Genomic DNA, 25,571 nt, shown 5'->3' with positions numbered 1-25,571 from the left:
GAGAATACTTACGTCTAATAAAAACTAAAGTTGTTACAGACGTGAAAATTGGTATTTGGATCTCCTTTAGAAACAAAGAAACGCGTGTTTTTTTTTGGGGGGGAAATCATCTTGGGGGGGCGGGATTGAAAAGGAGTTGAATTCCTTTCATGAGGTCACACAAATCAAAAACTGAGGAAGTTAGAGTCGTGATAATTGGTATTTAGAAGATCCTTTATTATTAAAGAAACAAGGTTTTTGCCGGAAAATAAAATTGGGGAGGGGGAGGAGTGTGAAGTGAAGTGAAAAAAAGTGAATTATTTTTATGGGGATACTTATATCTCAAAACAGAAGGTAATAGACGTGAACATTGGTGTTTGGAATCTCCTTTAAACATAAAGAAACATGCCTTTCTGTTATTTTTTTTGGGGGGGGGGGTAAATAAACTTAACGGCGGTGGGGTGTAAAAGGAGGTGAGAATAGTTGATTTTACTGTTTACAATGTACTTATAAGGAGCCTCCGTTGCTCAGGTGGCAGCACGCATGCCTCTCACTGCTGGGTTATGTGGTTCAAATCCCGGTCACTCCATGAGACATTCGTGCTGGACAAATCGGAGTCGGGACAGGGTTTTCTATGGACACTACGGTTTTCCCTGTCATCATTCATTCCAGCAACACTGTCCAATATCATTTCATTTCATTTGTCATTCATTATCCATTGCCCCAGAGGAGTGCGACAGGCTTCGGCAGCCGGCACAATTCCTATTGCCGCCGCCAGATGGGGGCTTTATTCATTCCATTCCTGACACTGTCGAATGACTGGAAACAGGCTGTAGATTTCCGATGTACTTATTCTGATCATAAACCGATCATTTTTTATCTTTCCTGGGTTCGTTTTCAATAGCCATCTTTTGCTTCGGAGAACGTTCTTAGATTACAGTAGATTCTCCTGGCATATAAATAAAATTTTAAACACCTTTGGGAAATAAACGATAACAATGAGATTGACCGTCCAATGGTTCACCTCTATAATAAGGTCAACAACGCACGGAGTATGTCATTCGTAATACCAGAAATCCCGCACACTTGGCTACGCGCGGTAATGGTGCTGGTCTCATTGTTAACAATGACAGTGGCAGCAGATGTAATTTACCGCCAAGTAGCGATCTTGCATCTTGCTATGGGGTCCAGAACATCTATAATAATAATAATAATAATAATAATAATAATAATAATAATAATAATAATGTTCTGGACCGTCGTCAAAAGTGCAGACCGCGCTGGAAACGGGTCCTGGACGGGTAATGACTAAGAATGCAGTCCAGCTGCGGGTTCAGTACCACCAAGGCACCCAAGAGGACACCACGCCGGATCTCCTCAAGGATTTAATCCATATTAAAAATTCTTATAGGAAAAGATGGCAAAGATTTAGGGACCCAACTGACCGGGTGGAATACCTGGACCTAGCCCGGGAAGTACGAAATCGATTGCTGGAAAGAAAGATTGAAGAATGGGAGGAAACTTGCCGTAATCTATTAGAAAACGAGTCAGATCGCGAATTTTGGCGGATTCTGTCAGATAACCAGTCAGATCGCGAATTTCGGCGGATTATACATAAAACGTTAAGCATTCTATTATAAATCTCATTATAATACCGTAGCGAAGCACGGGTATCTTGCTAGTCTATATATATATAAAGTAGCTTGTCCTGACTGACTGACTGATTCATCATCGCCGAGCTTAAACTACTGGACATAAAGAGAAGAAATTTTGGGGATATATTCATATTATGACGTAGGTGCTCGCTAAGAGAGGATTTTTGGATATTCCTTCGATAAGGGGGTGAAAACGGGGGTGAAATTTTAAAATGAGTTGCTCTATATCTCAAAACTTTAAAAGTTTACAGATGTAAAAATTGGTATTTAGAATCTTCTTTAAAAATAAGGAAACACGTATTTTTTTGTTTTCAGAAAATCCCAATAGGAGGGGTGAAAAAGGGTGAAAATGGGGAAAAATGGGTTGAATGCCTTTAATCAGGATACCGGTACCTATATCTCAGAAACTGAAGATATTACAGACCTGAAAGTTGGTACTTTTGACCTCTTTTAAAAATAAAGAAACACGTATTTTTTTGTTTTTGGAAAATCCAATTAATGGGAGGGTGAAAAGGGGGTGAATTTTTAAAATGAGTGAATCTATATCTCCAAACCTTTAAAGTTTGCAGATGTAAAAATTGGTATTTAGAACCTTCATTAAAAATAAAGGAACACGTATTTTTTTGTTTTCGGAAAATCGCAATAGGAGGAGTGAAAAGGGGCTAAAAAGTGGTTGAATGCCTTTAATGAGGCTACTTATATATCAGAAACTGAAGATATTACAGACCTGAAAATTGGTGTTTGGGATCTCCGTTAAAAATAAAGAAACACGTATTTTTTTTGTTTCTGGAAAATCCAATTTAGGGGGGGGGGGTGAAAAGGGAGTAAAATTTTAAAATGTGTGTATCTATCTCAAAATGTTTAAAGGTTATATATGTGAAAATTGGTATTTAGAATCTCCTTTAAAAATAAATAAACACACGTATTTTTTCGTTTTTGGAAAATCCAAATATTGGGGGGTAAAAAGGGGGTGGGTAAATTTTTTAAAATGAGTGTGTATACATCTTAAAACTTTAAAATTTACAGATGTAAAAATTGGTAGTTAGAATGTCCTCTAAAAATAAAGGAAAACGTATTTTTTGTTTCCTGTAAATCCCAATAGGAGGGGTGTAAAAGGGTGAAAAATGGGTTGAATGCCTTTAATGAGGATACATATATCTCAGAAACGAAAGATATTACAGAACTGAAAATTTGTATATGGGATCTCCTTTAAAAATAAAGAAACACGTATTTTTTAGTTTTGGAAAATCCAATTAATGGCGGTTAAACAGGAGTGACAAATTGGGTGAATTTTTGAAAGACTATATCTACAGAATATCTTGGAAACGTTAAATGTTACAGACGTAAAAAGTGGGTGTTTGTAATCTCCTGTAAATCTAAAGAAACATAGGTGATTTGTGTTTGGAAACTCCACTTAAGGGGAACTCAAAAGGGGTGACATTTTAAAATGAGAATTTTTACAGTTTATCTCAAAAACTTAACATGTTACAGAAGTGAAAAATGGTTTTTTATCTCTATTAAACATAAAGAAACGTGTATTTTTAGCTTTCGGAAATACCACTTGGGTGGAGGGGGGGGGGTAAAAGTGACTGAAAATGGTGTTGAATTCTTTTAATTAGGCTACTGATATCTCAAAAATGAAGATGTTACAGACGTGAAATTTGATATTTGCAATCTGCTTTAAAAATAAAGAAACACGTATTCTCGGAAAATCCAATGAAGGGGGGGGGTGAAAGAATTCAAAAAATTAATTGAATTAATTGAATGAGAATACATACATCTAATAAAAACTAAAGTTGTTACAGACGTGAAAATTCGTATTTGGATCTCCTTTAAAAACAAAGAAAAACGCGTTTTGGGGGGAAACCATCTTGGAGGGCGGGAGTGTAAAGGAGTTGAATTCCTTTCATGAGGACACATAAATCAAAAACTGAAGAAGTTAGAGTCGTGAAAATTGGTATTCAGAAGATCCTTTACTATTAAAGAAACAAGTATTTTTTGCGGGAAAATTCACTTAGGGTGGGGGGGAGTAGTGTGAAATGAAGTGAAAAAAGTAAATTATTTTTATGGGGATACTTATATCTCAAAACTGAAGGTAATAGACGTGAACATTGGTGTTTGAAATCTTCTTTAAACATAAGAAACAAGCCTTCTTTTAATTTTTTGCGGGGGGGGGGGGGTGCCGGTAAATAAACTTAACGGCGGTGGGGTGTAGAAGGAGGTGAGACCAATTTATTTTACTGTTCTTAATGTACTTATAAGGATCCTCGGCAGCGCGCCGGCCTCTCACAGCTGGGTTCCGTGGTTCAAATCCCGTTCACTCCATGTGACATTCGTGCTGGACAAAACGGAGGCGGGACAGGTTTTTCTCCGGATACTCCGGTTTTCCTGTCATCATCCATTCCAGCAACACATAATAATAATAATAATAATAATAATAATAATAATAATAATAATAATAATAATAATAATAATAATGTTCCGGACCGTCGTCAAATGTGCGGACCGCGCTGGAAACGGCTCCTGGACGGGTAATGACTAAGAATGCAGTCCGGCCGCGGGTTCAGTGCCTTCTCGGCACCCAATATGACACCACGCCGGATCTCCTGAAGGATTTTATCCATATTAAAAATGATTATAGGAAAAGATGGCAAAGATTTACGGACCCAACTGACCGGGAGGAATACCTGAGCCTAGCCCGGGAAGTACGAAATCGATTGCTGGAAAAGAAGATTGAAAAATGGGAGGAAACATGCCGTAATCTAATAGAAAACGAGTCAGATCGGGAATTTTGGTGGGTTCTCGCAGAAAACGAGTCAGACCGCGAATTTAGGCGGATTATATATCTAAAACAATAAGCATTCAATTATAAATTTCAGTATAATACCGTAGCGAAGCACGGGTATCTTGCTAGTTATGAATAAGATAGACTCAGGGTTCACTGGCTGAAAACGGACCGATGTAAAGATAGTTTCGTCTGATCGCACATGCGAGCTCATAGCATTACCTTTGCTGCACTTTAATTTCATTTTAATATATGGGAGAAAAAAACGCCCTAGGTGCTTTAAATTATTATTATTATTATTATTATTATTATTATTATTATTATTATTATTATTATTATACCGTACCATTTATGATCTAAGAATAAGACATGTGTCTCCCTTCCACTTTTGCTGTATACTATAGATCAGAAATGATCTGGAATAATAATAATAATAATAATAATAATAATAATAATAATAATAATAATAATAATAATAATAATAATAATAATAATATGGCCACAGCTACTACGTGCATGAATTTTGATCTGACGTCATTAGGCTATTGGCGTTCCACTGTACGAGACACCCTCTTGTCTTACGTACTCACAGGTATCAGGTGTGAATGGCTTCCGCGCATTCACTCTTCCTACTATAAATGCGCAGTATCATTGAATTGGTTTAGTTATCGAATGTGTTCAGTTAAATTCTTAAACATGTCCATTCTCCTGGCGTTATTGATTGCTCCAGGGTAGCTGAGAATGTTTGCGGTCTTGTAGCACGTCATGTGACCTAGTTCTACATGGCCACACATTCTTATGTTGTAGACCTAATATATGCTATTGTCCGTGATGTGAATTAAAGAATAACAACATAACCTTGGACGACTGTGAACAGATGCGCTGTTGGTTCCTTCCCAACAGAAACTACTGTCACCACTAGCAAGAACTAAGAACTATATTTCTTCCAGTATCAGAAATCCAACTGCTACAAAGGTAACAACTGATTTGCCACAAATATGCATTCGTCTAAAGTGGCATTATTATTATTATTATTATTATTATTATTATTATTATTATTATTATTATTATTATTATTATTATTATTATTATTATCTATGAATGAACACCTCAGAACCTGCTAATATTCTCCGTAAAGCTGCTTTCTATACTTTTCTGTGCATTTTTATGTCTTAATATTGATGACAAATACCTCAATACCTCTTCGATTTCTTTCAGTTTCACCTGGGGTTTGTCTGTTTGGTTCATACGAAAACTGTACGTAGTGAAGACAAATCTATGACATCAATATCAATAGAGAATTTCGATTGATTGATTGATTGATTGATTGATTGATTGATTGATTGATTGATTGATTGATTGATTGATTGATTGATTGATTGATTGATTGATTGATTGATTGATTGATTGATTGATTGATTGATTGATTGATTGATTGATTGATTGATTGATTGATTGATTGATTGATTGATTGATTGATTGATTGATTGATTGATTGATTGATTGATTGATTGATTGATTGATTGATTGATTGATTGATTGATTGATTGATTGATTGATTGATTGATTGATTGATTGATTGATTGATTGATTGATTGATTGATTGATTGATTGATTGATTGATTGATTGATTGATTGATTGATTGATTGATTGCATTTGATGACAGGACCTTGTTAACTTAAATTTTCGCATTTCTAATCTTTATCTTTGCAATTTCTATGTTTCTACTGTCATGAGAAATGAACTTCCTTTGTCTATGTATCCTCTTCGATGCCGACCGTCGTTATAGTATCCAACGGTGTGGATAATATCCATAGTGCTAGAGACCAAAAGTGCACATGCTCAAGCTAATGTATTCCTAACTTGCAAGCATTCACTCTTGCCCAAGTACTCATGTCCTTGGCGATAATTGGACGGTGAGTGAAAATTACGTACGGTTTTCCTTTCTGAGTTTGAATATTTGTTATCAACAAACAACGGTTCATAGAATTTATCATTACTATAATAATTGTTATAAGAGACTCACAATATATACAACAGCTTATTTTGATACATCTGAGAACGACATAAAACACATTGCTACCGGGTGAGTTGGCCGTGCGGTCAGGGGCGCGCGGCTGTGAGTTTGCATCCCACTGTCGGCAGCCCTGAAGATGGTTTCCCATGGTTTCCCATTTTCACACCAGGCAAATGCTGGGGCTGTATCTTCATTAAGGCCACGGCCGCTTCCTTCTAACTCCTAGGCCTTTCCTATCCCATCGTCGCCATAAAACCTATCTGTGTCGGTGCGACGTAAAGCCAATACCAAAAAAGAAAACTTTCACATTTTCCGGAAACGCCGAGGTGCAGCGATTTTGTCCTTCAGAGATTCCTCTACGTGCCAGTCGAAGCTTACCTATACTTATTTTCATTAGATTTACAGGCACGTAAAATAAATCCTGTGGGACAGAATTTTGACACTCTGGATTCTCTGAAAACTGTAAAAGTAGTTAGTCGGACGTAGAACCATATTATTATTATTATTATTATTATTATTATTATTATTATTATTATTATTATTATTATTATTAAGGAACACGCCCGAGACTACAAGTGGAATTGTGAAAACCATTTTCAAACGAAACTTATCTGCAACAACCAAGGCATCAATTTTGCCTTTATAAAAGACTATCACCGGGCGAGTTGGCCGTGCGCGTAGAGGCGCGCGGCTGTGAGCTTGCATCCGGGAGATAGTAGGTTCGAATCCCACTATCGGCAGCCCTGAAGATGGTTTCCCATGGTTTCCCATTTTCACACCAGGCCATTCATTAAGGCCACGGCCGCTTCCTTACAACTCCTAGGCCTTTCCTATCCCATCGTCGCCATAAGACCTATCTGTGTCTGTGCGACGTAAAGCCCCTAGAAAAGAAAATAATAAAAGACTATCATCTTACAGCCGGCCTGTCACATAACATATATATTCGGGTGACATACTTGAGAAACTCTCTTTTATAGAAATAATTAGTTCTTACGAACTAATACAGCTTCTAGAAAATTATGACCAGTATTTCGTGACTTATTTCAATGTTTCCAAGTAAGGTATTGCATTTAATTCAAGCAACGGGAAATCTGTGAAGACGGGATCTGTTAATTGCACGCTTTGGGCTTATTACTGCATGTTTATGTTTATGAGGCAAGTACGTTCCCACGCTGGCCTGCAGTAATTGGAACATCTCCCACTCTTCAGTAACTCACTTAGCAACAAGGCATTTATATGCACTGTTTGTAGCAATGGACAGTTTTACAAACAAATCTTTACCTCCTTGCTGACTATGATAAAATATGAACGTGAATGTCAATGGATCATCTCAAAACATTACAACACACCATGCACCATGAATATGTTCAAAATAATACATTTTACAATGCCACCTTCACAGTTTTGAGTGCATGCGACGAGCACTTACGTTCAATTTAGCACTTAGCCAGTGTTTGAACATCAGATGCCCTTCCTACTACTACGCACTGGTCCTAGTGAGAAGCCTTACCCGAAGTCGCTCGGATTCGAACCTAGGGCACTTGAATTAAGATTCGAGAGAATATACAACTGCACGAGCGTGCCGCAAAATAATAATAATAATAATAATAATAATAATAATAATAATAATAATAATAATAATAATAATAATGAAACAATCCATTCTTCGACATAGCATGAAAATGAAACTAATTCAAACTCTCATTTTTTCAATAATTTATTGCTGTGATGTCGTATTAACCGATGCAACTGTAGAACAAACTATGAAACTTCAAAGGGCAATCAAATCTTGCGTACGATTTATATTTTCTTTGAACTTAAGGACACACATTTCCTTCTATTATGAAAAGCTATGCTGGCTGAAAATCGATCAACTAAAAAATTTACATACTGCGACACTAATATTTCGACTTCTGAACGAATCTACACCTGAATACCTATCCTCACATTTTAACTTCGTCTCATCTATCCATGGAGAGATCGACTTCTTCCCTTATGATACCGGTTAATCATTCATCTGCATACAGCCACTCTTTCCAAGTGTCTGGGGGCAAGGCTATGGAACACTCTCCCTGTCAGTATACGTAATAACACTTCAATAATCTCATTTAAATGATCTTGTGCGTGAGTGCAAGTATGATTTTGAGCTAGGTGATGTAGATATATAATATTAATCATTAAAAAATAAGTTAAAATATTACTCCGTTAATTTAGGTACTTTCTAGAGATTGTTAACAATGTTATTTTTCCAAATCATGTGACTATATACTGCATGTTGTGGTTAAGGGTAACAGAGGGCCGTGAGCCCAACCCTCGCCACATACAGAGGCATAAAAAATATAAATAAATGAAATGGCGTATGGATTTTAGTGCCGGGAGAGTCCGAGGACAAGTTCGGCTCGCCAGATGCAGGTGTTATGATTTGACTCCCGTAGGTGACCTCGCGTCATGATGAGGATGACGTGATGATGAAGACGACACATACACCCAGCCCCAGTGCCAGCGAACTTAACCAATTAATGTTAAAATTCCCAACCCTGCCGGGAATCGAACCCGGGGCCCCTGTGGCCAAAGGCCAGCACTCTAACCATTTAGCCATGGAGCCGGACAATAAATAAATAAATAAATTAATTAATGATAATAATAATAATAATAATAATAATAATAATAATAATAATAATAATAATAATAATAATAATAATAATAATAATATGACTATCCCTTAGTCCCGTTCTTTTTACGGGGTCGAGAATAAGCTCAGAGGAGGGGCTAAAGAAGATGTAATGAATGATGGTGAATGAATCTATGTAAGGAGGTGTAAATAGTCAGCTGTGGCCTATGAATAGGAACTGTGTAGGCAGTTGCCTGGAAGTGAAAATGGAAAACCATTCCGAGGACAGCCTACGGTGGATTTCTAACCCACACGTCTCTCAATTGCAGAGCTTTGGCTCCATAGTCATAGCGCGTTATTACGCTCGGTCACTCCGCTTGGTGCTAATAATAATAATAATAATAATAATAATAATAATAATCATAATAATAATAATAATAATAATAATAATAATAATAATAATAATAATAATAATAATTCTCTGCCGCTTTCCCCACACCCCGATGGATTCGCGGGCGCAATTTATGTCGCACATGCAGGCTTGTCAGTTTTACAGCTAGATGACATTCCCGACGCTAATCATATGTGCCCTATGGAATAAATGTATTTCGTCTCTGAGGTGATTAATAGTGCGATGCTGGGCTGAGTGGTTCAGACGGTTGAAGCGCTGGCCTTCTGACCCCATCTTGGCAGGTTCGATCCTAGCTCAGTCCGGTGGTATTTGAAGGTGCTCAAATACGTCAGCCACGAGTCGGTAGATTTACTGGCACGTAAAAGAACTCCTGCCAGACTAAATTTCGGCACCTCGGTGTCTCCGAAGACCGTAAAAGTAGTTAGCGGGGCTTAAATACAATAACATTATTAATATTAATAGTGCGATGTGTTGTGAGTAATGAAGGGGTGCGTATTAAAACAAACGCAAATACCTAATCCCCGAGCTAGATGAATCAACCCAGATGCTGCTAACATCCCCAACTCGGCCGAAAATTGAACCCAGGGTTCTTTGAACCGAAGTCCGCAACGCTGACCTTTTAACGAGAAGAAGGGTTGATGATGATTATCATGGTCTACTGTAGTTCATAAATTTGTAGAAATGTCTGCTGGCTTTTTAAGACGACATAGAATGGAGATTAAAACATTCTTATGAATCATCAATCAAAACCGTATGTCAGTGATCATTTAGCGAAATTCTGTAATAGAAGAACTGATGATTCCAGTCTTGTTTAAACTCAAGTTGTCGAAGTTGATAAGACTGCTATTATCATCATCATCATCATCATCTGTTTACCCTCCAGGTTCGGTTTTTCCCTCGGACTTAGCGAGGGATCCCACCTCTACCGCCTCAAGGGCAGTGTCCTGGAGCTTCAGACTCTTGGTCGGGGTATACAACTGGGGAGTATGACCAGTACCTCGCCCAGGCGGCCTCACCTGCTATGCTGAACAGGGGCCTTGTGGAGGGATGGAGAAGATTGGAAGGGATAGGCAAGGAAGAGGGAAGGAAGCGGCCGTGGCCTTAAGTTAGGTACTATCCCGGCATTCGCCTGGAGGAGAAGTGGAAAACCACGGAAAACCACTTCCAGGATGGCTGAGGTGGGAATCGAACCCACCTCTACTCAGTTGACCTCCTGAGGCTGAGTGGACCCCGTTCGAGCCCTCATACCACGTTTCAAATTTCGTGGCAGAGCCGGGAATCGAACCCGGGCCTCCGGAGGTGGCAGCTAATCACGCTAACCACTACACCACAGAGGCGGACAGACTGCTATTATGCTGCAGTAAAAATGTATTAGATATTCACTTTCCTGCTGTAAACATCCATAACGTTCATGCCAGTTTTGTATAAGAACTGTCACAAAAAAAATACACTGGTAAAATGATACCACATTAACTCATATCTGGTGGCATAACACGTTGATTTATGTACATGGTGCCCTTGTTATCGCTGGAACTTTCATGATAACTACACAAAGGGTTCTATTTGTTTCTTTCTGCTGGAGACCCTGAGCTTTTAAGACTTTTATTTTTTTAAAGACATGTAAAGAATTATTCGTTAACAGCGACGTTACAAGGAGGTGACAAAAGGAAAGCAAAGAGAAGTCAAAGACTTCCACTATCCGTAAACTCGGCACTTGATGGTGTACAGTGGTTAGCTCTACGCCCGACCGCCTTTGCCCCCAGGAATTAACCTGGTCCTCGGTTTTAGTGTAGGCTGAGTGAACCTTAGGGCTATATGCACCTCCCGAAGTGGAATTCTCGTTTCTTAAATTATACGACTTCCTGACGGGGATTCGAGCGCACGCCTTTACCGTCTCGGCCAGGCAGCCTCTACAAGGAGGTGGCAGTATTACGAAATTGCAAGGTGGGAAGTCCAGTGCAGCAATTCTTGAAGATTAAGCTTTGGGCGTTGCGTTAGAGTTCTAGTGAATTAAATACGTTATTCACATAATACTTGAACTTTTTGGCCTCGTCTGGATTTATGCAGCATCAGCGTTGGTTGGAAACGATGCTCTGTCACCGGCCTGAAAGTTGGAATAGGGCTTATGTTTCCTCCTTGGCCCACATTAAGTAAGATTATTGTTGCCATCCGCATATTAACTTCGCGTACAGAAAATAATGTCATCTACAGATACGTTATTTTACTTCACAGGTGGCAATTATCCGGTTCGAAAAAGTCAGAGTAGCTCATATAGCCGCAGTTTTATTTGATTTTCAATAATGCAAGAATCTCCTGTATTATACATGGTGTATCAGAACTATACCAACAAAAAATCATGGATTCACATCGTGTTATGTTAAGAACCATGGTGCAATTGAATTGGCGGAGAAAAAATTTATTTTAGAGAAAACGAGGTTGCCGCCTCTGAGGTGTAGTGGTTAGTGTGATTAGCTGCCACCCCCGGAGGCACGGGTTCGATTCTCGGCTCTGCCACGAAATTTGAAAAGTGGTACGAGGGCTGGAACGGGGTCCACTCAGCCTCTGGAGGTCAAATGAGTAGAGGTGGGTTCGACTCCCACCTCAGCCATCCTGGAAGTGGTTTTCCGTGGTTTTCCACTTCTCCAGGCAAATGCCGGGATGGTACCTAACTTAAGGCCACGGCCGCTTCCTTCCCTCTTCCTTGTCTATCCCTTCCAAACATCCCATCCCTCCGCAAGGCCCCTGTTCACCATAGCAGGTGAGGCCACCTGGGCGAGGTACTGGTTATCCTCTCCAGTTGTATCCCCCGACCCAATGTCTCACGCTCCAGGACACTGCCCTTGAGGCGGCAGAGGTGGGATCCCTCGCTGAGTTCCAGGGAAAAGCCAAACCTGGAGAGCAAACAGATTAAGAAGTAGAAGAAGAGATGACCGAAGTCAAATGACAACTCACGTAATTCGACTGTATCATAATTAGTTTGTCAGTGAAGATAAAGCATGCCTTAAAATTAATGTTTTACAACTTTTCAATTCACTCTGCAAAAAAAATCCTGACGTGGAGCTTTTTTACTCCTCATTTTCTTCCTACTATCCGAGCACTAGCATAATATAAAATAATTTCGTGTGGCTATTGCAAGCCTGTTGCAGCCCTTGTAAGACAGACCATCCAGTGAGGGTGGGCAGCATCTGCTGTGTATAGGAGACTGCATGATATTGTGTTGGAGGATAGCTTTGAATGTGTTGTTTCAAATGGGGGATGTTGCGGATAGCACATACAACCAGCCCCCAAGCCAAGAGAATTGATCGTTTAATATTAAATTCCCTGACCAAGCCAGGAATCGAACCCGGAGCCCTCTGAACAGAAGGCCAGTACGCTGATCATTCAGGCAAGGAGCCTGATACTTCCTTAGTTACATGACAAATGCACCATCCAATACACAGACTGCTGCAGGAAACATGATCTAACCGGAGGGTCTGACGACCAATATGCTCCTTACACGTAAGCTAAAGTATCATCTTCTCAGGTATAAATTATGTTTCGTTTGCGTTTGATGACGAAAAACACTCGTATGTGGCATGGTTTATCAGGATGAAATATATAAACGATGTTTAGTGAACACTATTTCAAGCTTGCAACATTCAACAATCGATCATTGCTAACCAAGCGCAAGTACACTTGCAAAACCTTAGTTCTGTAATGTCTTCGGGGTTGACGCCAGAGGTACTCCTAAAGCCTGTGGTAACTGGGTGGGGAGAAGCGCACGGAATATTAACGTTGGTTGGTACGTGTGGAAGTTGACAGGGTGGAAGGAGTACATGCGGATGCATGGCTGTTCTGCCTTCTCTTACTTTTTAAAACAAAGCCATCACTGGTATATGTGATAGATTGACTGTGAAGTAGAATAGGTGACAGGGAAAATGCATACAAATGCATGAGAACTCTAACGACCTCATATGAGGTCCACATGCACGAGACGGTTAGCAATAAAAGTGAGCATAGAATGAAGAAATACGTTCCGTTGCCTCAGCAAAGTGCCTTTCACCTCTCGTCGTTGTTATTTCCTATTTATAGCTATAGAAAACTGAAATAGCTACAGTAACGGTTGATATAATTTGTAATAGATCCGTATAGTATGGAGGAGACCTAACACCGCCAGTAAGAATGCGCTTACCAATGAGAGCTGCTTGGGCAAGGAATACGAACTCATCGCTTTACAGCGGTATCTGTAATGTATTCCAGTGCGTGCCTCAGCATGCAGAGATGAAGAGTGAAGTTCCAAGGCTGGTTACTAGGAACTTCAGCTCTATACTTCCCTGTTACAGAAATCTAATTAAATGTTGAATGGCTCGCGTCATACACAGACAGGCTGATAGAATATGTGTCAGGGATGTTCAAAGAACGTGCATAAATTGTTCATCAGTCAGTCGAGTAACCTTCTTCCTGTATTATTAGTTACACCGAAGACCACTTACTTTACAACGCTGATCACTCACTTCGCCCCAATGTTCCCATGGTTCTTATCCTGCCTAATGCATTAATGAAATGGCCTGTCATAGTCCTGTAGTTCGTAATCTACATAAAACTGTTGGTCCTAGAGGTCACAATTTCAAGATTGCGTCACGCAAATATTCCAGCTTCCTTTGCTACGGGCAAGTATTCTGAATATAGCCCATCTAATTTAGATGACACGGAATCGTTTCCTAGAGGATGGATCATCATCATCATCATCATCTGTTTACCCTCCAGGTTCGGCTTTTCCCTCGGACTCTGCGAGGGATCCCACCTCTACCGCCTCAAGGGCAGTGTCCTGGAGCTTCAGACTCTTGGTCGGGGGATACAACTGGGGAGAATTACCAGTACCTCGCCCAGGCGGCCTCACCTGCTATGCTGAACAGGGGCCTTGTGGAGGGATGGGAAGATTGGAAGGGATAGACAAGGAAGAGGGAAGGAAGCGGCCGTGGCCTTAAGTTAGGTACCATCCCGGCATTCGCCTGGAGGAGCAGTGGGAAACCACGGAAAACCACTTCGAGGATGGCTGAGGTGGGAATCGAACCCACCTCTACTCAGTTGACCTCCCGAGGCTGAGTGGACCCCGTTCCAGCCCTCGTACCACTTTTCAAATTTTCGTGGCAGAGCCGGGAATCGAACCCGGACCTCCGGGGGTGGCAGCTAATCACGCTAACCACTACACCACAGAGGCGGACTCCTAGAGGATGGAACTTGATTAAATATTATAATGGTCGTGGTCTTTCCATGTTTACGTACATTATTTTTATATAATCGACCGTTAAGCTCGTTTTGGCTCAGATCTATTTCTGGTAAGACAGTTTACAGAGTGCTGTATCCTCCAGTATAGGTTTGAACGAATTTGTTACTTTAATGTACCGGTATATTGGCTTTGACAATAAGGTACTGACAATGCTGGTAACGCCATTCCTTATGCAACCGGTGTCTGCTGTGTGTGAGTTTGTGTGGACATTTCTTTGAGCCAGGCAGATTGATATGTAATAGCACCGGTTGGCTCAGCGAGGAAAGCAAAGAGGAACTGTCACACTCCTTACTTCCTTAGTGTACTTCTTTAGAGTTGCCTGGACCATCTATGACAGTTCACAGTGGAGCGGTTAGGGATGTAAGCAGCTCTCAGGCTGAGAACATACATACATACATACATACATACATACATACATACATACACACGGTCATTTATAACACTATGTACTCATAGGGCTGTATCTCAACTCAACCCCATGCCCCCGCAGGATAAACGACCTGACTTGTTCCGATACATTTTAAGATTTTATTATTAATTTATTATTACAAACTTCCCCCATGCGGAGGCTGCCACAAGGACAAAGTATGTCGACTGCACGGTATTTTGTTTTCTAAGTTACTGTTGACTTTGCTACTGTGCCAGGTAGAAAAATCACAAGGCTCAGGAATAAATTTGCAATATTGTTGTTCAAATGCTATATAGATGATTGCGGAGTATGGTCACTGAACCTCGTATTGCGGCGATAGCGATGTCGTGAAGTCGTGTCCGGCTGAGGCCGAGAGAATCCCATAGCTGTACAAGAAATTTAGGGATTGTGCATCGAGCTCCGATCATGAGTCCAAGGACGGAAATATTATCTAGGTGATATACAGTAATCGAATTTGGTTCCCAATAAGTTGTGCTTGGCCTACAAAGCAATCTAACTCCAGGTGACATGAACGTGTCGTGACGTAACGCAGGAAGAAAATATAGAATAACCATAAATAATTATAACAGTCGGTTTTACACCCCTCTAAATACTTTCACACCGGGCGAGTTGGCCGTGCGGTTAGGGCCGCGCGGCTGTGATCTTGCATCCGGGAGACAGTGGGTTCGAATCCCACTGTCGGCAGCCCTGAAGATGGTTTTCCGTGGTTTCCCATGTTCACACCACGAAAATGCTGGGGCTATACCTTAATTAAGGCCACGGCCGCTTCCTTCCAACTCCTAGGCCTTTACTATCCCATCGTCGCCATAAAACCTGTCTGTGTCGGTGCGACGTAAAGCCACTAGCAAAAAAGAAAACTTTCACGTTTTTCGGAAACGCCGAGGTGCAGCGATTTTGTCCTTCACAGATTCTTCTACGTGCCAGTAAATCTACTGACTTGGGGCCGGCTTGTTTGAGCACCTGACTTAGCCGGAGTAATTTGAACTCAGAAGGCGAGCGTTTCTACCATCCGAATCATCCAATTTCAAAATATATATATATATATATATATATATATATTAAAAATAATGATTTCGTTGGGAAGGAATAATGTCATTGGGAGTGCAAGCAAACCTGTTCCGCTCGGTTAAATCGTTTATATTAAGCGACAATGAAAGTGACAAGGGGGGAAATAAACTTGGTCGGAACTTTTAAGGCACTTAATGTTGTAGAAATAACAATAACATTTAATCGTATTTCCACACAATTTTAAATATATTTTTAAGTGTTGAATTTAAAGAAATATTTCTGCAATATTTTGTAATTGTAGTGGATAGACAGTTATGAATTCGTTGAAGAGTTTAGGACAATACTTTCGAGATGGGACCGGGATATAACTTGGTATGTTGCTATAGTGATGGTGATCCTCATCGTAATGTACAGATTTCATTTAAATATAATATTAACTTGTAATGGTATTTGGTCGCCGCTAGATGAGGGCTTCATTTATTCCAATCCTGTTGAAACTAGAAACAGGCTATGGATTTTCATTTTCAATGGTATTTGGACTAGCGTATATGAACACTTTCAAATACCACTGATCTGAGTGGGGATCAAACTGCAACATTCTCAGTTTTTCTGAACTACTCACAATCAGCCTGCTTATTTAAAAGATATCCGGTTAAACGTGCGTCAAAAGCGCACATCACAATAGTTGATTTATGCTGATTCAGAATGTCGTCATTAAGCTAGAATGTTATACACTACGAGGAGGTCATCGTTTAATGTTTACGGCTATTGATTTTACTCTCTCTGAGTTATAAAAGTTGCCTAAACCCGTTTGTCAGCAAACATGAAATTCTAGTTCAAGTAGACTGATTTAGAGGACAGTGGGAGGCTTCCAGTCCCTGAATGCCCTTTCTCCTCTTCTGGTCTCCGTCACTGGATTACCTTCTTTAAGTACCTAGAACTAGGATCAAACCCGTGACCTAACTCCGGGGACAAGGAACCATACCGCCCACTTACCGTACCAGTCAAATAGGAATATTAATTGGATAAAGTGGAGTGGGAATATTGTCCTTTTAATGATTGATTAAAGTCGCAAATATACAGACAACAACCTTCAGGTCTGAAGGTTAGGAGCGTAGTAAGTGTCTAAACAAGCCCAGTATGATTTCGTAAACTGTTATACCAGTGACAAGGAGGGTAAGTGTACGCGGAATATATGTTCCGCACCTTGGAACGTGGGGCGGGGTCTACAAGAACCTCCTGGGTCACTTCCGGTTCACCTTGTCACTGACCTCATACTCATCTCAGCTCATTTCGAAATCTGTTCAAATGAAACACATGACGTTTCTTGGCTACCTCCTAACAGGTTATTTATGTAATTAGTTAGAAAATTGATTAGTTATTTGTTTGTTTATTTGCTAACTGAAGAACAAGTAGCTCTTCGAGGTTAACGTCAACTGTGTGTGTTTCTATTTCTGCTACTGATTGTGTAATTGCTCATATCTGTGAAGGTTGTGTTACCTCGGAACATGCGGCTATTTTGTTTATTACTTCGTAGATGTATAATGTTTCCTTGCCTCTTAACAGTGTATTGCTCTTCGTTCTTATATCGACAAAAAGTCTATACTTCGTAATTCTGTTATTTGTTGCTGTATCTGGTCAATACGGAAACCCTTTACTCTTTTATTTTCAGTTGGCCTTACGTCGCATCGACACATATAGGTCTTACGGCGATGATGGTACAGGGAGGGTCTAGGAGTGGGAAAGTAGCTGCTATTTGCTTTACGTTGCACCGAAATAGATATGTCTTTTGGCCACGATGGGACAGGAAAGGCCTAGGAATGGGAAGGAAGCAGCCGTGGCCCCAGCATTTGCCTGGTGTGAATATGGGGAACTACAGAAAACCATCTTCAGGGCCGCCGACAGTGGGATTCGAACCCACTATCTCCCGGATGCGACCTCACAGCTGCGCGCCCCTAACCGCACGGCTAACTCGCCCGGTGGGAAGGAAGCGACCGTGGCCTTAATTAAAGTATATCCCCGGTATTTCCCTAGTGTGAAAATGGAAAACCACGAAAAACCATCTTCAGGGCTGCCCACAGTGGGGTTCGAATGTAAGTTCAGAGCTGTGCGCCCCTAACCATCCGGCCAGCTCGCTGAGTGGAGGAACCTTTTCGACTTCGGGAGTAAGTAGGTGCGCTGAATATAAGTACAACTATATCTAAATCGGAACTCATCAGTTACGCTCGTTGGTGCAATTTACGCCCGTTGGTCGATTTCAGCGTGGTAGGGTAGTTTTCTTCATTTTATAGAGGTCTAGGACTCTCCACGAAGCAGTTCACTGCCAACCGGCATGTTTAAGATGCTGTTAAAAATCTACCAATTTGGTTCTCGTCGAAGACTATCAAATATTAGGTGCAGAATAAACATGTATGTTTAAAACAACTAACACATTTCACGAAATTTCCTTATTCGTGTACTTTTTAAAAATTACTTATATATTTTGCATGGACTCTGTTAGCTTTTGCTATGGCGTTCAATACATTTACGTTTGAAAATTAAAGAGAAAGCTCTATTAAACTCCTCACATGCATTTATAGCTCTTTTAGAATAATTGTATTTGAAGCTCAAATCTCAGAATGGAATAATACATCAGATACTATGAAGTTTATAACCAAATGATAGGCAATGTCTGTGAGTTTTGGATCGAATGGTTGGATGCTAGTCAATTCAGCAAACTTATCAGGGGTTAATGTTGCCACAATTCGAGGTAAATAGGCTCCGAGCGCACCTGATTACTTTTTAGTTCTTTTCAGCGCAGCTGATCTACAATCGAGTGCTGAAAATTTGGCCGTAGCAGAAGATGGCTTTCTTTCAAAATCCTCTTCTTTGAAATGGGGTGAACATATTGTGCAGATGACAGGATTCCAGTTATCACCTCTTCGGCTTGCAGCTACCCACTGTTTATGGATATTCTCATGTTTCGAAAATGTAGAAAATTAAATATTTCGTTGCCGACCAGTTTTTGTGTACTCGAGTGTACAAATCCCCATCCCCCGCTTGGAGATCGCGAAAGGAGATTGCGTTTGTTATCGTTAACACAACCACACAACATCCAGTTTGCATGCGTCATATTAGCTGCTAATGGAAGACTTTATTCACAAGAGAGCGGTGGCAGGATAATCTGTGGGTAGTGCGAAAATTATCTACCTCTGAATAGGAGATGATATATAGAAAGTAGAAGTTGCTGTTTAAAAGCATAAGGGTTGTTCGAATGAAACATAACTGCAAATAACTGACGGGACGACCAATAGGTGACAACACTGCATTTGTTGCAACAGCTCAGAACGTGGCCAGTCTGAGACACGCAGCCACTAAGCAGACGAAAAGTTGAAGGAACATGCGTGTTTAATTTTTACATCCAAACGAACACAACTTGGCACGATTCAATTGCTGTGCAAAGAAGGTGGTTTGATAGGGGGGAAAAAATATATCCCGAAGTGTGCTTGTGCTCCGCAGTAACGCAAGTCAGCTCACTGCCAGCATAACAATGGACAGTCAGCGCTGGTTTTGCTGGAGTTTATGGATCACTCACCTTACAGCGAAGATGTTTCCCCCTGCGATAGTCACGTCTTCAGTCTACTGAAAAAAAGCTCTGAAGATTTAGTGTTTGACCGCTGATGAAGCCGTTCCTGATGCTGTGAACGAGCACTTCATCCTCTTTTATGAGGATATAGAGAAACTTGTTCAAATGTTCAGTTGCCTGAACGATGGTGCTGATTACCCGCAGACTCTCGAACTGTCATAGATATGCTGCCAATGTTATATGGTGTACGTTTCCCAGTAACGCAGTGTTCGTTTCTAGACCCCACTGTATGTTTCAATCGAACAACCCTTATAGGATATCAGTGGTACACAATTACGAAAAACGAAATTCGTGGCATGAGCAGCGAGTGAAGAACGAATAACTACACTTCAACAACACAAAGGTTCACTCCAAGAGACCCTAAACGAACTCCTTAAGGACCATCACGTGTATAACCACTCCCACATTGAAACAGCAATGCTATACAGGTTTAAACGTCCTGGTGAACTACCACACCAAATATTTTTGGTTTATATGGAGTGAACTTTTGTAATAACTGTAGTGACTCGTTCTTCTTCACCCTGGCAAATGTTGGGGCTGTACCTTAATTAAGGCCACGGCCGCTTCCTTCCAACTCCTAGGCCTTTCCTATCCCATCGTCGCCATAAGGCCTATTTGTGTCGGTGCGACGTAAAGCCCCTAGCAAAGAAGTTCTTCTTCATTCCTGCACATGTAAGTTAAATGTGGGTTTCGACCATTTATGACCTCTGGCAAGGATTGCGTTGTGAAATATAATTCATATGTTCTAAATAACATCTTCTTACTTCGAGAAAGATGTTTATTATACCACTCAAAAGTACATTTGCATCTATTTCCTGTGGACATTGCTTTTCCATTAGCAGCTAATATTGCTAGACGATTGCCAGTGTAGTTATTGTGCTTTCGCGATATCGAAGTGGGATGTGTTCTTAGTTGGAATTCTTGCTGGCTATGCTTCCCGCTCCAGTGCATTAAGTACTACCTATTTTCTTTAATATCATTGATCATCCATCGTGTTTTATTGCGTTGTTTATCTTTTCTGAGTTTCAGCAATGAGTAAAAGAAGAATTTAACATTTACATTCTACCTTGTGCTATATAAGTGATGCATATGCATTGAACGATATTGATTCTGATATTGTCGAGTTGAATTTTGTCCATGACAAGGAATTGCAAACTAAAGATTACAATTATACAAAACCAAACCCCACGGTGCAACAGTCCCTGAGGGCCTTGGCCTAGCAAGTGACCACCGCTCAGCCCGAAGGCCTGCATATTACGTGGTGTCGTGTGGTCAGCACGACGTATCCTCACATCCGTTATTCTTGGCTCTCTAGACCGGGGCCGCCATCTCACCGTCAGATAGCTCCTGAAGTGTAATCACGTAGGCTGAGTGAACCTCGAACCAGTCCTCAGGTCCAGGTAAAAATCCCTGACCTGGACGAGAATCGAACCCGGGGCCTCCGGGTAAGAGGCAGGCACGCTACCCCTACACTGCAGGGCCGGCTACGATTACAGTCATCACTATATTGAAAAAAGAAGTGAGATGACCTGGTGAGTGGCCCAGACGATAGAGCACTGCCCTGCCACTTTGGCGAATTCTCTCCGTACTCATTCTGATGGTATTTGAATGTGTTCAAATACGACGGCCTCGTGATAATAGATTTACCGGCACGTAAAGTAGGCCTACGTAACTCCTGCGAGAGAAAATTCTGGCATTTCGACGTTTGCAAACACCGTAAAACCGACTCTTCATCTTCTCCTTCCTGGTCTTTACCCAATTATTTAGGGGGTCATTAATGTGGTCCAGATTTACGTATGCATGCCCTTCTTGACGTCAGCCCTATGAGGAGGGTGTGTTCACTTCTTCGTGTCTCTGCGGTGGACGATAGTGTGATATGTATGTGCTGTGTATTGAGACACACTAACAACCAGTTATCGAACCAGAGGAATTAATAAGATGCGCCTGAAATTCCTCACCCGCCTGAGAGTAGAACCCGGGATTCCCAAGAAAGAAACAAATTGCTTTACGTCGCACCGGCACTAATAGGTCTTATGGCGACTATGGAACAGAAAAGGGCTAGGGGTGGAAAGGAAGTGACTGTGGCCCTAACTAAGGTACGCCCCAGCATTTGCCTGGTGTGAAAATGGGAAACCACGGAAAACCATTTTCAGGTCTGTCAGCAGTGGGATTCGAACCCACTATCTTCCGAATATTGGATACTGGCCGCACTTAAATGACTGCAGCTATCGAGCTCGGTCGGGGACTCTCTGAAATGTAGGACAAGATACTAACTCTTTAGCTAAGATAAATGGCGGACTCCCTCAGGGCTCTGTATTGGCCCCTCTTCTATTCAACCTGTACACATATGACCTTCCAGTAAGCAAATCCAGAAAATTTATCTACGCTGATGACATCGTATTGGTTGCCCAACACCAACGCTTCGATGAGCCTGAGTCGATGCTTACATCAGACTTAAAGATTCTAGACAATTACTTTTATCAGAACAACCTTAGACCAAACCCCCCAGAAAACTGTTGTGTCTACCTTCCACTTGCGGAATAGAATTGCTGGATACAAACCAACCATACCATTCAGAGGAGAGAATCTACAGTATTGTAGAAACCCAAAATACCTGGGAGTCACCCTGGACAGGTCCTTGACCTACAAGAATCACCTCTATAATGTGTCAGCCAAGATCAAGACCAGAAATAACATCCTTCAAAAGCTGGCGGGTACATCCTGGGGTGCTAATGCTCAAGTCCTGAGATGCACTGCTCTTGCACTCTCTTATTCCGTCGCTGAATATTGCTGCTCTACCTTGCTTAACAGTGCTCACACTGGATTAGTAGACACCCAGCTGAACCAAGCAATGCGTATCATTACAGGATGCATCCGACCAACTAACACACACTGGCTTCCCACCTTAAGCCACATATCACCTCCATCCCTAAGAACTGCTTAACTTATGGAAGAAAATTGAAAACAATCCTCACCTCCCTATTCATTCTGATATAGCAGATTCCCCAGCTAACGACTGAAATCCAGACACCCTTCTCGGCGTACTGCAAAGAATTTACAGGACACCTCCTTTAACGTATCGGACGCCTGGAAAGAACAATGGCAACAGCAATCCTCATTACCACATCATCACATCATTGAGAACCCATGCAAGTGCCCAGATGGTTTTTCTCTTCCCAGACGGCAGTGGAGGATGCTAAACAGAATTAGGACCGGCCAAGGTAGATGTGGAGCCACTATCTTCAATTGGGGATGGAAGACATCACCGCAATGTAACTGCGGACAAGGGGAGCAGACAGTGCATCACATTGCATTTGAGTGTCCTTTGCGTGCTTATAGAGGCTCTATAGAGGACTTAAACTGTGTCTCTTCTCTGGCTCTCAAATTTTGACATTGAACTTTAGTTATGTACTTGAGATAGTAATTGCACATATTGTATATAATATTGTATTCATCATACGCTAAATAAATAAATAAATAAATAAATAATAATAATTATTATTATTATTATTACCGACCGGAGTGGCCGCATTACGGCTATGGAGCCAAAGCTCTGCATTGGAAAGATGCATGGGTTCGAGCCCCACCGTCAGCTGTACTGAGGATGGTTTTCTAGGGTTTCTAATTTTCACTTCCAAGCAAATGCCGGGACAGATCCTATTCGTAGGCCAAAGACGATTCCTTCCACCTCTTTCCCAATTTCATTCACCATCGTTCATTTCAGCTTCAATAATTCCTGAACTGAGTTTGGCATCAGGAAGGGCATCCGTCCTTAAAATCATACCATATACATTAATCTCATCTCATCCCCGACTCTGTGTGAAGAATCAGGACTAAGAAGTGGACATACATAGGAGCTGTGAGAATTCAAAGAAGTAACTTGTAATCCATGATCGCCGGCGGCGTCTCATTATTATTTATTTTATTTATTTATTTATTTATTTATTTATTTATTTATTTATTTATTTATTTATTTATTTCAGATCTGGTAAATAGGCCTATCTTTATCCATCACCAGATGGAAGATCTTTTTGGGGCGAGGGGGTTACAATATATAACTCGAGGTAAGAAATGGTTAACCGGGCGAGTTGGCCTTGCGGTTAGGGGCGCGCAGCTGTGAGCTCGCATCCGGGAGATAGTGGTTTCGAACCCCACTGACGGCAGCCCTGAAGATGGTTTTCCGTGGTTTCCCATTTCACACCAGACAAATGCTGGGGCTGTACATTAATTAAGGCCACGGCCGCTTCCTTCCCATTCCAAAGCATTTCCTGTCCCATCGTTGCCATAAGACCTATCTGTGTCGGTGCGACGTAAAGAAAAAAAAAAGAAATGGTTAGGTAGGTATTCATATAGGTTTGCCAGAGTGGGATGGCGAAGAACTTAACCTATGAACTTACTCAGTCTCATGATGATGAGGTAATACTTTGTCAAATATTAGCATTAACGCCCTGTTAATTCTATTCATATTCGTCATGGATACGTGACACAGTTTCCAAAGGAGAATGAAAGGCGTAATTGCATAAAGTAAAAGGCCCACTATTCAGGAGCTGTGAGAATTCAAACAGGTGACTGGTAATCCATGATCGCCGGCGGCGTCTTGTTAACGATTAGTCAGTATGTAACGTAAAGAGGTCAAAACACTTTGCTGGGAGCTGAAATAAAATCTCAACGTAAGTAATAATAATAATAATAATAATAATAATAATAATAATAATAATAATAATAATAATAATAATAATAATAATAATAATAATTTTACCTCCCTAACTACGTTTATGGTTTTCGGAGACGCCGAGTTCGCGAAATTTTGTCCCGCAGGAGTTCTTTTACGTGCCGCTAAATCTAGCAACACAAGGCACCTTCAAATATCACCGGACTGAGCCGGGATCGAAGTTGCCAATTTGGGCTACTCATCGCGGAAATAATAATAATAATAATAATAATAATAATAATAATTTACGACCTCAGTTACGTTGTTGCATACATTTTCATTTGACGCCATTTCGGCTGCTTGCATTTCGAGGTTCTGTTTTACTCTACCAGATGTCAGATGGACCGGAACTCCCTTGAGCGATCTATGAGAGTAATAAATAGTTTTGTCGGGTAAACACCAAATGTGTTACCAGAAGTTTTTTGATAGATAGATAGATAGATAGATAGATAGATAGATAGATAGATAGATAGATGCCTTTATTTCACGTAGCGAAGTTACGGCTCTTGGCCCATTCTAATAGTAATTAAGACCATGAAACAGTCAAACATAAAATACTAAGAACTACGTATAACACTAATGCTCAAGACAAAAATATGAATATGCAGGGTGGTCGGAAACAACGTGAACCGGGTGTATGAGCGTTAGAGAGTTGGTCATACTGATAAATAATTTGAAAGAAATATATCGATATCTCACGCCATTGTTATTTTATCTGCTGCTGAAATAATCCAATCCGATTGCTTCGCGGGCGAATTCAAGTGGGCTTTGGGAGGCGGTGTTGCTAATTTGCAAGTGGCTTAGACGTATGCCAAGAAATCAGCATGGTGGGTGTCAACTGGTGTCACCGTGGCGTACTTACTATGGCGCTATCTTGTCAACTCGGAGGTCCGTGTTCAAATCACTCATCTGACCAAGTAAATTTTCTTCGATGGGTGCTCTAAAGCCGTTATATGTTCACGCATTACGGGTCGCATAGCTGCTAGCTTATGTTTGGCAATAGTAGATTTGTACCCCGTTATCGGTAGCCTTAAAGATAGCCTCATAATTGTAGGCAAATGCTAGGGC

The 25,571-nt window shown here is 40.9% G+C and overlaps 1 protein-coding gene across 2 annotated transcripts in view; it reads right to left on the bottom strand.

Moving 5' to 3' along the window:
- The window catches only part of LOC136875028 (facilitated trehalose transporter Tret1-2 homolog), a 385,514-nt gene that overhangs the window by 68,522 nt on the left and 291,421 nt on the right, over window positions 1-25,571 (bottom strand). The gene's annotated exons all lie outside the window — the stretch shown is intronic.

Source organism: Anabrus simplex, chromosome 1 (assembly GCF_040414725.1).
Source record: "Anabrus simplex isolate iqAnaSimp1 chromosome 1, ASM4041472v1, whole genome shotgun sequence".
In the NCBI taxonomy this organism is placed as follows: domain Eukaryota; kingdom Metazoa; phylum Arthropoda; class Insecta; order Orthoptera; family Tettigoniidae; genus Anabrus; species Anabrus simplex.
Note: the sequence above shows the minus strand (reverse complement) of the source record. Positions and strands in the feature narration are given on the sequence as shown.